The following is a 16,888-nucleotide window of genomic DNA, read 5'->3' on the forward strand; positions in this document are numbered from 1 at the left end:
CTATACTGTTTTCTATCCCTCTAATTTCTTCTTGTTTCTGACCTACAAACAACTTGAAAACGATGCAAAATTAGGACCAATAAAAGAGTAACCTCACTCAAATTGGCGGAACCATCGTATTCGTGGTTCTATCGTTTTTAAATATTATGCAAATTAAATTTCCCATTATTACTCCCGACAAATTATCTTCAAAGGGTATAATGTATTTGTTAGGTACAGAGTGGTTCATCTGATGTAAAACACTCGCTTTCTCGGAATATTTTATAAATTTGTTTTTCCTATGCTTGTAGGTACATATTTTACAAAATTTTTAATACTTTGAACATTTTTATATTCATCTCTTGACCCTCACACGTAAACCAAGTATGAGTCAAATTTTTCCAAACTGGAACATAGTATGTTTTTAGTTCCATAAATATATAGACAAAAAAATTAAAAACATTTTAGCGTTTGAATTTTTAAGTTTCATCAATCTATCCGTTTTCTATGACTTTCTAAAGATTTGAAATACTCATTTAATGCATTACTGAATTTTGGAAAACCGAATACATGTCAATTATTTTAAGGGGGAATATGATATATTTTGCAAAATCAGCATAACGAACAAATTGATGTAAATTACACAAATTTATGGAATTAAAAACATATGTTCCCATTTGAAAAAAACGAAGTCTAAACTTTTTTAAACTATAAAGGTAAAAATGATCAAACTATTGAAAAATGAGTAACAATTGCTTCAAGTATAAGAAAAAAAATCATTTTTAAAATATTCATATTTTCCGAGAAAATAAGTGTCTTACGTCAAACGAATCACCTGTATATAGCACACAGCATGACCAACTTCGAGTTAACATTCTTGGTAGGTAAAGTTAAGAAGTTTCTTGCCCCGTATGTTTGTCAGAAGCATGTTTTGAAAACTTTTAATTGTCAAACTCAGAAGCTCGAAAAACAATTTGACGCCGGTACATATGTACACTAATATCTCACGTGTTAATCATTAAAGCGTGCAACATTGTCAAGGCCGAATCCATAAATATAAATATCAATGAACATGCATTGTTTGTTTATCATACACTCTGTTGTATTCTAAAAACAAAAAGCAACTTCAAAGTATAATTTATAAACAAAACAATTGTTGTATAGTGTATACATATTACAATATTACATAAACCGAGCATCTGTGTGTATCAACTCATGTAATAATTATCACCTGTATTTATTTTATAATTAACGAGTAAAATGTGTAAAATCAGTGTTTTTGTGACATACACAGGTACCGTGAATAAACTAATAACAATGTTGTATTCAGCCAGTACAAAAGCCTAAGTTGTGGGGTATTATGGGACACGATTACTAGTCAATACAATTTTAAAATTCTACTGTTCGAGCAACTATAGACTGCCATGTAATATGCATATTTTATTCAAATATTTGGTCGTGATTTTAATAATATAACATATTACATAAAAATTTAAAAATAAATCTCAGTTATAGAATTGTGCTTCTAAGTGTTTTTTTAATCGCTTATAAGAGTACCTTAACATACTATATTAAGTGATTGTAAACAAGTTCAGACGAACAAATTTAGCTTTAGTGTTTGCTTATGTTACTGAAAGTCACATAGTAGAAAGACTTTTATACATTAATATATTAGCTCAAAAGTTTTTCGACAAAGCATCTTTGATAGTCGACGGACGGGGAAGATGTCCATCACAAAAGAAAGTTGTACCAACTAGATAAAAATATATTGAAATCATTGATCATGAGATATGAAGAAATCGGTTGAGCCGTAAAAAACTATAATGCGTAGAAATAAAAAATATAAAACCTTTATATCAAACATCCACATCCATATTATTACTATTGTAAATCCAACAAACATTGGCTCATTGTATTTTATACTTTTCTTCATCTCGATTGACTGCTGATAACAATATTTTATATTTGAAACAAAAAAAGTAATTTGTAACAAAAATGACCATTTTGGTGTCATAAAATTCGGTTTGGTGCACTCCATTTGGAAACATGATCATCTTAAATTTTAAAAAAATAAAAAATGACTTTTCTGGTTTTTCCCTGTACAGAGTGATTTTCTGACTGTGAACCAAACGATATTTTAAATGATATTCGACTTTTTTTAACTATTCAGCGTTTCAAGTTTTCTGCAAACTGTTCACGCCTTCTAAATAATCTAAGAAAACACTACAAATCACCGAACGTTAAAGCTATGTAGTGTAAATGGTTTTTTTTCCTTTAACTTCTGATTTTGATAAACTTAAAGACATATTTTTTATACTAAAGGCAATTTTCTTATATTTTTTACCTAGTTCGCCGTCGGATCACGGCTTGACGCCACCGCGGTCGCGGGTAAATACAATCCGTACGCAGTGAGGATGATATTGATTTTTTTCTTTTATTTATTTATTTTTTATATATATAACTCAAACGACTTCAAACGTACCTAGTAAGTATTATACTGGTTATGTGTGCTTTTTCCAACGAGTCTAACCAAACCGTGGGAGTACAACGGTTGACAAGCTGACGTGTATAAATTCCGTTTTTATCCTTTTTCCCGTCGAGCCGTAGGAACCTACATATAATAAACATAATACACACATATATATATAACTACATATATATATCATGCGGCTTTCTACACACGCCCTACGACCGGAAGACGACCGGCTATAATATTACCATACCTAATGCATAGGATTTAATATTATTACATTGAGTTTAGCTACAATATTGCACGTTAACTACCGAAGGGCAAACAAGTAACGTAAACGGTATACTATTATTATATTAATTGTTATCTGTCGTCCACCTCCACCCCCCCCCCCCCAAGTTTTAAAAAATTCGAACCATATCGGTCGATTCGAGTAAGAAATTTATCGCATTTCAATATAATAAAAAGCCAGTGCATAGGACGGGGGCATAGTGGGGTCGGAGCATGTTGGGGTGGCGACGTTCACGGGACTACCGGCATAACTCAAAGTGATAAAATAATTTTAAAACAAATGCTTCGATGCGAATCTGTAACCGGTGTAAGTACTAAATATCGACAAAAAAAACGTTGCAAAGGCAGAAACGGTTTTAAAATTTTATTTTATTTTATTCCCATTAGGTTATGTCGGGTTATCTCCTTTGAGGAAGATGAGCTATTTAACACAGACGGAATACCGCGTGAATACCCAAGTGACCACGAAAGGAAACTGATGGCATGACCTTAAGCTCTAATTATAAAAAAGTGAAACAAAGAAAAAGTCTCTATATTATCTGAGGGAAATGGGTTTTTATATTTATCGGGTTTGTCAACGTTTGTCGACAGTACTAAATCCAAACTGGTTTGGAATAATTATGACTACACTCAAAAAAAGTTATAGAGCACCTTGATTTTAAGCTAAAAAATATGTATACTAAGGAAAGAGTCAACTTTTTTAATTTTTAGCCCAATAAAGAGTACCCCTAAGGTACGATTTCTGATCTATAGGTTTGTCGCACGAAGAAATCGGTTCAGCGGTTTGATAGATAATAAGAAAATTGTAAAGAAAATTCTACTGGCCAACCTGCAAATAAATCTATTTTTAGACATCATCCGTACAAGTTTAAGTGTATTGGAATTATAAAGCCAATTCATTTCCAGACAAAAGTTAATTGATTTAAACATTTTACTCGAAACTCGATTAAAATATTTACTTTGACTTACAATCAAACGGCTACAAAATCCTTTTGATTTCTAAAAATAATGAAAACCATAATCATAATAATAATTATTATTACGGAATTCGATTAATTCCTTGATTAAATATGCTCGTCTGGAAATTAAACGGCTCGACAAAGACAATTGTTTTTAATTAAATTTTAAATACACGTTTTCCAAGCTCCTAGTTTAAATACCGTCGAATTGATTTTTTTTTATAAAATTTAATAACAAATATAAAACAAAACAAAAACAGTTAAGTGGATTCGGAGCATAGTGGGAACGGGATCGTAACAAGTCTACAAGAATTCTTATGACTGAAAGTGATAAAATCACTTTTAAATAAACGCTTCGGTGTGATCTTTAGATAGTAGATTCAAAAACAGTACAGTCCAAACCAAGCACAGTATAAAGCAGCGGCGCAGTGACGAATGTTTGAGACAATTTTTTTCCAGTTGTTGGGAATTTTTTTTTCTACCCAGCGAGATTTCTACTACATTGCCGAGTGATTTTGTTGGAAAACATTCCAACAACAATACGGTGCATATTTTATTCCATGTGTATGATTTAAAAGCTACTCCAGCGTGTGGCAGCGTACATAAATGTAAAAAAAAAAAAGTCAAAAGTGTACTACCGACTATTCCCAAAAGACCTGAAATAACTTTATACGGCCACCAGAGATGCGATAAGACGGATACAGAAGTAATACCTTTAGCACAACGTTACCCAAGCCATTCTAAATTCCATTACCGTGTTACCTTTTCGGGCGCCACCACGATCCTCTGTCTATTTTGAATTAAATTTAAGTTTCTTTTTTCTAGCTTCGATGCGTAGCAGAGAATTTATTGTTTTAACAATAACGTGTTCCTATACTTTAAATATGCTTTTTTTTTGTCTGGACCCACAATATTTTTTTAAACGGCTGAAAAATTATATCACCACGCCTATAAGGCCTAGAAAAAAATAAATACATCTAACTTTTTTTAAATAAATTCGTTTATTACAATACATTTCCGTATGACAAAATAACCTCCTATTTAGGGTTTTTTGACCCAAATAAAATGCAATTATTGGGCCCTTATACGAATATCGCAAAAACATCGGTCATATTTTTCACAATATACTTCTAACATGCCTATAATTTATGACATTTAACTGTGATGCATGTGCTCTAGAACTAAAAGCTAGCTTGGACGTGGAGCAGAGAAGGTGTCGTTTTTACAATAATCATTTTTAAATTTTTTGTGTGGGTTTAATTTTTTTAGGGTTTATGGTCTGAAAATTAGACTGAAGTTAGGCCTAAAATGTGGGTTATTAAATACATTGCAGAATATTTTTATTGTGTTGTTAATATTTTAAACACTGATCTTATCCACCCTAATAGTAAAAATACAATTTTAATCACTTTGTCATTGTAATGCTTTTACCGATATTATTAATATTTGTACCATCTTGAGGTTCGCATCGAAACGTTTATTTGAAATTGATTTTATCACATTCGGTTATACATAATAATTTCTGTAGACCTGTAATCTCTCATCTATCCCAATATGTTCTGTTCCCATTAAGACCCCTTTGTGTCGGCCTAACTAGGTATTTTTATATGATACAAATTAACGGTGTTTATGAGGCGTAAAATTAAATCTTAAAAAATGATTTTTTTTTCCATAAAAAACATGCTAACAATTATCAAGAAACTAACAACACTTTATTCCTGGCCCGACCAAGTTGTGTCCAACCTTAGCAATAATACATTTGATCATTTCCATGCTATAAAAGCACGACTTCTACACGTTTTATTGGGACTAGTACTTTTTTATAATATAAAAGTACTAGATTACTTGTGCCGGTATGTATATATAATAATAATAATATTATTGCCGACTATAAATACCGGCGGTACGTGCACGGTACATTTCCAGTCAGATTATTTCTGCGTAAAACTCGTGCTTAGGCTTTAAAATACATAAGAAACGCGGTAAAATCGCTGACATGTGACGGTGGTCATTTTTATTTTATATGTATACTTTGTGGTCTGCGACCACGGTCCCGGTCAATCTGAACTTTATAGGGAAAAAAAACAATAGTCTGTCCAAATACAATAACGTAACAAAAACGATTTGATGCACAACAAAGTAAAAAAATTCAGTACAGTTAACAGTGGGCAGAAATCACATAAAAAGTGGCCAAAAGTATATTTTCTCAAATAATTTTTTTAAACCAAATTATATTTAAAATATTCTAGAGTCTGAGCATTTATTTAAAAAAAAATAGAATTTTTGGTTGCCGACTTTAATCTTTATCATTAAAAACACTGTTAACACAATTAAAACACATTCTAAATTAATATAGAATAGGTACAATTGAAATTTTTGGGTAAAATCCGTGTATAAACTAATTTATACGAATTAATATTTGGATTTTTCACTTAGGAAATGTCTTAGGGAGCTCGTGTAACGGTTCAAAAATACAAAATTAGGAAAGTATTTATATGATAGTAGATAATCCTACAAATCACTATTAGAAGTTATAAAAATGTCTCATTTCGAACGTTTATATTTCAGAATTCCAAAAAATTCTAAAAGGTATGATTTTTAAATGTTACAAAAAAAACAAAGTTAAATTTATTGTATACTTGACTATGGGTAGTGACCAGATATTAACCTGACGTCGATAATTTTTCACCGATGACATGCAGATGATTTGCAATCAAAGTAGCCCAATACCCTATTCGGATGGCTGGAATGTATCTCAAGTCAAGTTTTCGTATAAATTAATTATTTTAACAATTTTTTTTTTTTTAGTTAAAGTGGGAAACCAAAAACTCTAATTTTCTTTCTATTATGTACAAAGTTAAGCTCAACTAAAAAAAATAGTTACCCAATTTTTTAAGAAAATATATATTTAGCCACTTTTTTATGTGGTTTCTGTCCACTGGACAGTGTGGGGCATGGTGGGGTCACAAGTCTTCAGAAGTTATTTTAACTAAAAGTGATGGTACAAAGAAATACAACTATCGATAAAAATCATTGTTAAGGCAAAAAAGGGTTGCATAAGATTGTGTTTATATAGTTACTGGTGGATAAGATTGAGGTTGATAGTCTGTCTATAATAATTTGTTGTTTTCGTTGCCCATAATATATAGTGTCAACGATTTAATGAAAATATTTTCAAGTAGTCTACCGTTGACTGTTGACTCACACGTAGCAACCTAGACATTTACAACTATCAAAGTGCGATTTGGTGGCAAACCAAACCTTTATAAGAAAAATAAATGACTACATTTTTTGACAAATCGTAATACTATATTATAGCTCCGTTCTCTATCTACCTAAAATTAATTTTCAGACCTTGAGCCCTAAAACTAGGCCTAAAAAAAGAGAAAAACAAAGTCCATGCCTTCTAGTGGATAATTATAATATTAGTTATATAAGTAAATGTTGTAAAAAATTAGTTATAAATTACAAAAAAAAAAAAAAATATGATCAGCCGGAAAACGAAATTGTTTTCACATTTTATCCGCAGCGCTTTAGCGTCGACGTTTGACAAATTTAATATCAATGAAACGCATTTATCGCCGGTTTCGAAAAAGCTTATCATTTACCGCCCAACGGCCGTATAAATCAACGACTCCTAAAAACAATACTGTTCGCGCAACACCTTCGGCGTCGTTCAATTCTAAATTTAATTTTATTGTGCTCTAAATGAAAAAAGAACCCTACCTACGTTTAGAACTAGTAATAACATATTTTTTGTACCGCCAAATTATCGTCGTTGTATTGCAAACTTGTTTTTTGTCATACCCAAACTATACACTGACAGTGCCATATTTCCAATTAAGCAAGATAGGCACGTGTCTATGGCCTCCTAATTAAATGGGACCTCGCTTCCTAAACACACTCTTTATATACTATAACTATATACTATAGTTTTTTGTAATCTATATAGTGTTTTGCAAGTTGGAAGTCTTCTTCTTCTCCTTCGCTTTCGTCCCCACTATTTGGGGTCGACCACCCTTGACTTAAGCCTCCACTCGACACAATCTCTCACATCATCTTCGCATACACCACCAGTTCTCTTATCATTCTCAATCGCATCCAAGCACTTTTTCCTGTCTTTCTCTTCCCCTCTTTCCTACAACGTTTATTTTTATTACCATTCTTGCTGCTTCCGATCCCTCTCTCCTCGCGACATGCCCAAACCATCTCGAATCTATTTTCCGTAATTTTGTCCACCTAAGCATTCTCATCTTCGCAACACTCATTCTCGGTTCTATTTTCTGTCTACCGCCCAACACTCCGAACCATGCAACGCATAGTCGGTCTCACTACACTCTTGTGTAAAATTTACCTTTAAGTCTCATTGGAATTTGTACAAAGACCTAAAATACTTAAAACTCTCAACCGGGATCGTCAAGCTCTCGTCCTCTTCCTCCAAACTCATACTCTATTTACATATTCTGTTTTACTTCTACTAATACTTGGTCCCTTCCCTCAAAGTGCTATTCTTCTCTTTTCAAGTTAATTGTATGCAAGTTGTAAGTGTCCTAAAAATAAAATACTATTCTAGATGTTCAAGTTGAAGCCATTCACTGTTGGTGTCTAGGACTCGTTCAGATCATTCGTAATTTAAGCACATCTACGAAATCTGGAAAAGGTCAAAACACGTTTTTATTATGTTAGTGGCAAAGGAATATTTCGTCGCTTTGACGGAACACTTCATATTTCATAATTTGGCCTGATTTGGCCAACTTAGTCAACTTGATTTAGTTGACCACACTGCTTTATTTCAATTTGCGCGGAAAATCCAAAAATATTGAATTGTAATGGAAACTGATTTTTTTATTCTTCTTTAAAGTTTAGAAAAATGAGATATGTGGTGTTTCGTGTTAAGCAACTATTTTTTGTTTGTTTTCAACCACCACCGACGGTGTTTCCAGCCGAAGAAACATTATCATAAAACCGAATGAGCGTTTCTATCGAAAAGTTGTACTATTTATATAAGACAACGATGGTGGATTTACCTTTTCAAAATTAATATACCACGATTGTTTGACGTCTGCAGCTATTGTCGTCAGTCAAAGGAATCATTGTAGGTTTTTTCAGCTATCTTTCAGAGCTCTAACGTGATTACATGTAGCTGTTTCCAAACACTTTGTCGTCCACAATATTCTTCATAGTCCATTTTGATTATATTCACTTGCGCCCCGGGGCAGACTTCTGTATACGTCTTGTATATATTATCTTGTAAACGTCAAACGCGAGAGCCACAAAAGAATATTATGTCCGTTCCAATATTATTATAACCGTCGTTGATCGATCCTAATATTATATTATTATGCCGACCGCGTAAGTCGGTTGCGGTTTAGTCGAATAACGACAATAATCGAATCGGTGCAATAATAATACTAAACAGAAAAACTACACAAAAGAAAATCAGTGTCTTACGTTAAATCGATCACTCTGTTTATTATCGCCGCTTATCTGTATACTTAAAATCAAAATATGGTAAAGCCGATATTATTGTACGTAAAATCATATCATAGAAGTTGTACGCTTATTGTCAAATGCATTACCTTCTTGTTAGAAAACCGTAAGACAAACGGTGATATGAATGATAATGGGGTAACGGTGATAAGGGGCTATACAAACACAGATAAATAGGTTCGATCCAATTAAATGTGTAAACCATGTTCTATCATACAAATGACAGACATTTTTTTTAGATACGGTTATGTGAACAAAAACAAAACTAAATGCAGTCAAGACATCAAGGATACATTTAATATTAATAATAAACTTTTTTTTTGATAAACTCACTAAAGTTAAAAAAACAACAAAAAGTTTGCTAAATGATTCGTCTTGTCATCCAATTTCTCTTAAGTACATTTATATAATATTATAACTTTAAAAAATAAAAATAGATAAATTCACTTTGCGCATGTCTAAATGAATTATATAATATGTTGAACGAACAAACAACTTTTATACTTTCTTATTTATTTTTATTTTTTTTTCTTGTGATTTATTCAAATTGAGACCGCCACAATGAACGACATTGTAAACAAATGTTTTTTAAAATTACTTTTTTCCTTTAAATATATGAATATTTTTTTTAAAAAAATAAACATCTCTAAGAAGTAAAACAAATGTATATATATATATATATATTGTTGTTTGTGTGTAAAATAACGATGCACCTCGAAGAGAAAAAACAAATTATAAATTAGTTTTTCATTCACTTCGCAATGCCTTTCACGTCCACACGATTGTATTGTTGTTTCATTTCAACGCCAAGTCATTCTCCCTTGCCGACCATCTATTTAAGTCATAGAGTAATTTATAATACATCATCGAGGGACCGAATTGAACAGTTAATTTATTGTGTATGTTGAAACAAAAAACCAATATAATTTTGGTGATACACTTTTTGCCTATATGTTGGTAAGGTGTATTACCAGCATAACAATTATTTCAAATCGATTTTCATTCAAACGAAAATAAAAAAAAACTACATAAATACATTTTTAATTTCAGTTTAAATACATTTTTTTAAGTTATAAAAATGGACACTAATACAAATACAAAAACCAAATAATAAGAGAATTTGAAACGGCGGAATAGAAATGTATTTAAATAAAATATTAGTTTTGTACAAATAGATTATATATGGTTATTTTAGAGAAAAAAACTATAAAATATATGTATATAAATACTATAGATATTTAAATAATAAATTATTAATAATCATATTTTGTTATTTCAATAAAAATTGCCAAGGAATAATAAAAAAGCTGTAACTATGCATTCAATATGCATAGCAAACGTTATTATGTATTTAATTTTATTAAATTATATAACATATTTTTGTCAAAAAATAATTATAAGAACCATATTAACACTATCAATTCAAATAAAACAAAAGGTCCTGCTAGGAAATCCATGTGAAATAATTATTTCTTCCCCCGGCAATTGCAACCACAACATTGTGTCTGTAATAATAATAATAATCCGTTCATTATCAATACATAATTAAGTTAAGAAGATATTGTGGGTCAGTACAAACAAAAAAAAATAATAACATTTCTGTACAAGATTTGATCCACTTGGATCATTTGGAAGTATGTCCATAGATTTTTTTTTTTTTTTTTGGAAACTGTAGTAATAACAAAATATAACGTATTATATATTATTGTCGTTCTGTAATAAAATAACAAAAAATTATTCCGGTACCGGGAATCGAACCCGAGCCTCCTGGGTGAAAGCCAGGTATCCTAGCCACTAGACCATACCGGATTGGTGATGTAGCTTTTGTTATACACATTAGATAAAACAACGGCCGTTTAAATTAAAAAAAAAAAATTAAATAAAAAATGTTATAAAGTTATAAAGTTTGGATTGTTGGATGCAGTTAAAAACTATAAGAACTTTTCTCGGAAAATAATAGACAATTATTTCTACAAAGGTACTTACATTATGGACTAGAGCTATGAAAAAAATAATTTAAAAACTTGCAAGACTTTCACATACTAAATTATTTCTATGCAGTTTCCAAAATATATAATACTTTTTTGCCTTGGCCTTGGACTTCACCAACATGAAATAATATGATCAAAAGCTCTCTATGTTCTTGTATGCCTTTAAATTCCATATGGGTATTTAAAATTACACAGCACAACCGTCGAAGCACATAATATTATATAACAGTTATTAACATTGCACATTTGAATTGTAATAAGAAAGAAAAATTTATGTAAGACAAATAACTATAGAATTTTTTTTCTGACCATTGTTCAATTTACTAGAAAAATCTATGAGTTATGACAGGTTCAAATTAGAATCAAACATCATAAGAACGTTTTAACAATAATCCTTGTTTTTTATTTTTTTAAACTTCACTTTGTTTTAGAATAATAAAGACAGCCTAAACGTCACGTACGAGAAGTAATTTTGAAAAACAGTTTTTAAAAGATATAATAAACAGGTATGGATTATCACGAGAGTAAGGCCCATATTTGAATCACCCTACTACGGTGACTTTATTCAGTTCCAAAATGTATTTCCTACTTTTAATATTAATGTTAAAATGATAGTTGTTGTGACATTAATTAAAAAACTAATTACTGATAAAAACGTGATTATACATTTTGCGATAAACGTGAGTACATATTTTTCAAGTCAATTTACATAAACATATTTTGCCCGGAGAGGAATAAAAAAGAAAACCGTTTTCTTTTAAGCATTCTTTTTTATTTTTTTTTTTTATGAAACTTGGAAACCCGTAAAGATAAAGATAAGTAAGAAATTAAAAAAAAACAATCCTCTTAATTACTTTGTCTATGTAACATGGCCGTCTTTCGAGAAAAAAAAACAAAGTAAAAGTGATTACTCGCTAAAGTTTTAATTTTGTGTTTCGTTCGGATTGCAATGATTTCTCGTAGGTAAGACATACAAAAACAAAATTTGCATTTTTTAAATAACTGTTGGTTTTATGTATAATTTAAAACTCGTCTTCGTAGTTTTTCGTTTCAGATTAAAAACGAGGGTTTCCCATTATGTTAAATTAATCCGACATTTCAAAACACAATATTGTGCGGACGGATAACTCTGAAACAACCGGGTTTAATTTCAACAATCATTCGACCAAGCTTCAGAGCTTCGGGGTTCGATTATTTGTTCTAAGCCGTTTATACAGGGTGATCCATCTGATGTAAGACACACATTTTCTCGAAAAATATGAATATTTTGAAAATTACTTTTTTTCTACACTAGTAGCCAGTAGGAGTATATTTTACTAATTTTTCAATACTTTGAAAATTGTTGTCTTGATCCCTTAATATAGAAAAATATAGTAAAATATGTACTTAGAAGTGTAGGAAAAAAAATATTCATATTTTCCGAGAAAATGAGTGTCTTACATCCGTAGATGGATGACTCAGTATTGATGGATTTTGCCTTTGTAAAAAAATGTTTGTTTACACATTCAAATGTTGTCTGGTGCTGATCTTCAAATGTTGTTAACAATAATTTCAATTAACCTACGAAATTTTTACGTCAATTTGCAAGGAGAAGAAAATGCGTGTTGCACTGTAAAAGGGTCACGTGTATACCTGAACGTGCTAAGGTTCTGGCCAAATGCCATTCATTAGCGCAACAATAGAACACACGTGGCTTAAGTGCCATTAGCTCATCGTCACGAGCGGTTGTGAAATTTCATTACACCAAAAAAACCGAAAAGGGTTTGGGTACTTTGTATTATAATATAATGTCATTATATTCCTTGCTAGTTTTAATTTAATTTAGTCCCCCTATTCGTGTTGTAAAGTAAACCGAATAACAACCGGCTTGTCCGGATAAAATCACTTTTGAATAAACGTTTCGATACGAATCTGTAAATGACTCAAGTTATAAATTATAATTATGATGAAAATCATTGTAAATGCAAACGTAAGTTTAAAATTGTATTTCGAATGACAGCTCATTTCTGTTAGGTTAGGCTAGGTTAGGTTAGTTGCCGTTGTTACCAGTAGACAATATAGAATCAACGATATAATGAAAATATTTGCAACAACCAGCTGTAAAGTGTAGTTAATAACGTGCTTGTTTTCTCGTTTTTTCCTTCCAAGATCTACTTCAGTCTATTTAATTATTTAAAGTTGTAGAGCACCGTGAGCCAAAGTTGAATATTAAAAAATATTCAAATGAAAATGATAATGTAAGCACATGCCTGGTATATGTATTGTAGTATAGAATAATTATCGTTTTGTTTAATAAATAATAATTGTATGACCTTTTTATTACAAATAATTTTTTTTTTTTGTTAAAAAATCATTCGAATAACATTTTATTTGTTCAGTTCTGGCATCAAGCTGTGAAGGAATCGATTCGTCGGATCTGGAAGATGTGGTTAGAGGTTAAAACGCGTACGGGAAAACATAAAAATAAATATTAAGCCGTGTTCCAAAAATACAACGAATGATAATATTATATATAAATAAAAATATATTATGAGATTCGACCGCTAATTATTGTGTACAAGAATAAAATACATAATATTATTTCAGTCGTCATTTTTATTTTTTACAAATAAATAAATAATTATTTTATACTGGTAATTATCGAAAAGCTTTATGTTTGTACAATGAAACTCTGTCTCTTACGAACAAAACATATTATATTACTTAACCGGTAATGTGCGGTTTGAATACAGATTTTACTTTTTGCAGATGAGTAAGTTATTTAATTTTAAAAATGACCGGTCTTCTAGTAGCGCTTTTGGCACCACACCCGTTCGTTTCACTTTTAGATGTTTTTCTAGTTTGTTATTCAGTAATAAGTTCGCATACATTTTTTTGTGGTTTGTATATTTTGGTCATCTTGATTCGTTTAACAATTAACAATAATATATTATAAAAGTATACATTCCGAATAAGCAAACGACCACAGCATTGTATTTTACACCTCCAAAAACTATACAACTACATAATAATATATTTTAAAGCAATGGGTAAACCGTTTATTTTTTAATTTAGTAACTGAAGCTTGACTGCTATGTTGCTCGACATAACACCTTTATACATCTTTCCAACTTAATTTTTGTACTACATTTTTAGCCGTCGAAAAAAATATATTTAACGATAACGGTCAAATTTTACGGCTAAATAAGTTTAATTAATAAACGTACTTTATTTGTATGCGGAATATAGTACATTTTATTTTATATAAATAAATACACCCAGTCCCTTTTTTGTGTACATAAAACACTAGTTTGGAGTTGGTGCCAATGAACAATCATTTATCGATTATTTACAAGTTTTGTAGAATTGGCAACTAATCCGTGTAGTTATAATGAATTAATTAATATATGTAATTGAGTAATTTAGCATGGTTTTTTTTAACATTTATATATTATAATAACCAACAATGAGCTGCAGACAGCATTACGATCGGTATATCGCATATTTGGCTAAATAATACAATGTATACTTAGTATATATTTTTAGCGTTTAATTACGCATCATAAAAACCGCAAGCCGACATAATATTATATTTGTTGTTAACAAAGCAATAAATAGAAATAGAAAAATGCATATATATTAACTAAACAACAACCGAGCACAAAGTCTTAGACTAACAAAACCGCGTGTACAAGTATAGGTATACCTAGTAAGTACTCAAGACTGTTCTTGCAACCATTATAAGTTTTACTTTTTTCATTTAATCGTAAAGTTAATTAATTAAATAATACGTTTTTATTTTTAGATTCGAAAAAATGTTGGTATCAAAATAGAAAATTTTAAAAAATTGACATTGGTCTTTTTTTCCCGTGACCCTTCAAGTACAAAAGTTAGTACCTAATTGTCGACTACTGTAGGGGAAACCCCCTGCTATATTTTAATAGCACATAAATACATTAAAAAAAAAGTCTACCCATAATTTTTTGGCAAAATTCTGACTTTAACCCGTGCCTGAAATCCGACTCTATTTAATTAACACACACTTATTTATTATTTTACTACTCAATTAAAAACACATTTAAGAATATTTAATGATCATATAAATGTTCTTGTTGATACTGAGAGTGCAGTTTGAGAAAAAGAGGTTTAATGTAAGAGGTAAACTTTTAGAATTTTATTTGAACAAAACGATGATTAATGATTTTTTAAACTAACAATATTCTACTAGTTAAATATAAATAAATATATTCATTTCTCTCACTCTTAAAGATTATTTTACTTGCTCAGTAACTAAAACCCTACAAACGTATTAATGCCATGTCTGTTTAAATTAACGTGTCGGTGGAAAAGCACTATTCGAATTTACATTATTGGATTAAAAATGTACATTTTTATTGGACCGTTTGAAAAAAAAAATAACCACCGTATACTTTGCTGGTCGCATCATGGGCTACCGCAGCCGTCTGTGGTAAATACCGTGGCGGTCAAACGATAGGGAACGCGGTTAAATTTTAATACCGCTAAAACAACGTCGACATTTCGATTTGGTTAGGTACTCTACGATACAGGGTGAACCGCTAACTATGAACCAGTCAATATCTCAGAAGATATTAGACTTTTTCAGTTATTATTTTTTTTACTTGCACAGTTATTAGTTAGCCCAAATTCGATATATTTTTCAACAATATTACCCCATTCCTGTTAAAACCCTATGAACTTAAGATTTTTTTATGGTACCGTATATGTGATCTCAACGTATATATATATAAATATTATATACTATATATAGGTTGACCATTCAGATGTAAGACACTCATTTTTATCGGAAATTATGTATATTTAAAAAAATTGTTTTCCCATTCTTGTAGGAGAATATTTTACTAATTTTTCAATACTTAGTACTTCAATTCGTTATTTTTAATAAAAGTTTTTACCTCATTTCAAAAAATACGTTTAACATAAAATATATGTAGACAAAAATTTTTAAAAAATGTTAGTGTTTTAGTTTTCATCAATCTGTTCGTTTGTTATGACTGCAAAAAAGTTAATTAATTGTCATGTGTGTTCGGTTTTCCAAAATCTAGTAGCCCATAAAATTCATATTTATGTTCGCATTGCTCGATAGGCTAGGAAGCGGAAACAGAGATGTTATGACGACCCCATATTCAGTAGGTAGTATCCACCGGATGGGAAAACGCACAGAAATTATTAATCTGAATAGCAATGACTGGTCGTATACGATTCGTAAAAAAAAAATAAAACAATGTACACACCAACCCGCGGTACTCAAGGAAATTAATTTTCTCTCGGGCTCGGCCCAGCATATATTTTATGTGCCCGACATGGCGAAAAGACAATCGCGACCGCCTATATAATTTATACACGGGTTTTTGGCTTTTCTATTCACCCCGGTGTAATAGGTGCATACCTATAAAGATAATAATTATCATTGTACAGTACAATGAGTACAATATATGTAGATCAGAAGCACCGGGGGACGCGACAACAACCCTCACTTATGCAAAATGTGTTTGCAAACGGGGTTGGTTGTTTTTTAAGCGTTACCGTTCGACTCGGCCCGAATGTGTTGGTATGCATATAATATGCTTTAACGGTTAAATTTTAAACTCTTTCCTGGTCAACCGTAATTTTTAACATTTTAACAAGAGCCAGTTTAATTCCCCCCCCCCCCCCGAATGTAAAAAATTAAAAATAATTCGTTTAAAACA

General features: G+C 30.8%; 1 non-coding gene across 1 annotated transcript; it reads right to left on the minus strand.

The window, feature by feature from the left end:
- Positions 1-10,926: 10,926 nt before the first annotated feature.
- Trnae-uuc (transfer RNA glutamic acid (anticodon UUC)) lies at positions 10,927-10,998 on the minus strand. Its single transcript has one exon. It is a non-coding gene; the product is annotated as a tRNA-Glu (tRNA).
- Between the last annotated feature and the right edge of the window lie 5,890 nt (positions 10,999-16,888).

Source organism: Adelges cooleyi, unplaced genomic scaffold (assembly GCF_023614345.1).
Source record: "Adelges cooleyi isolate 19-005CV unplaced genomic scaffold, UGA_ACOO_1.1 ACOO_flye_CR_arks_rails_tigmint_CR_PRNA_376, whole genome shotgun sequence".
NCBI classification, from domain to species: Eukaryota; Metazoa; Arthropoda; class Insecta; order Hemiptera; family Adelgidae; genus Adelges; species Adelges cooleyi.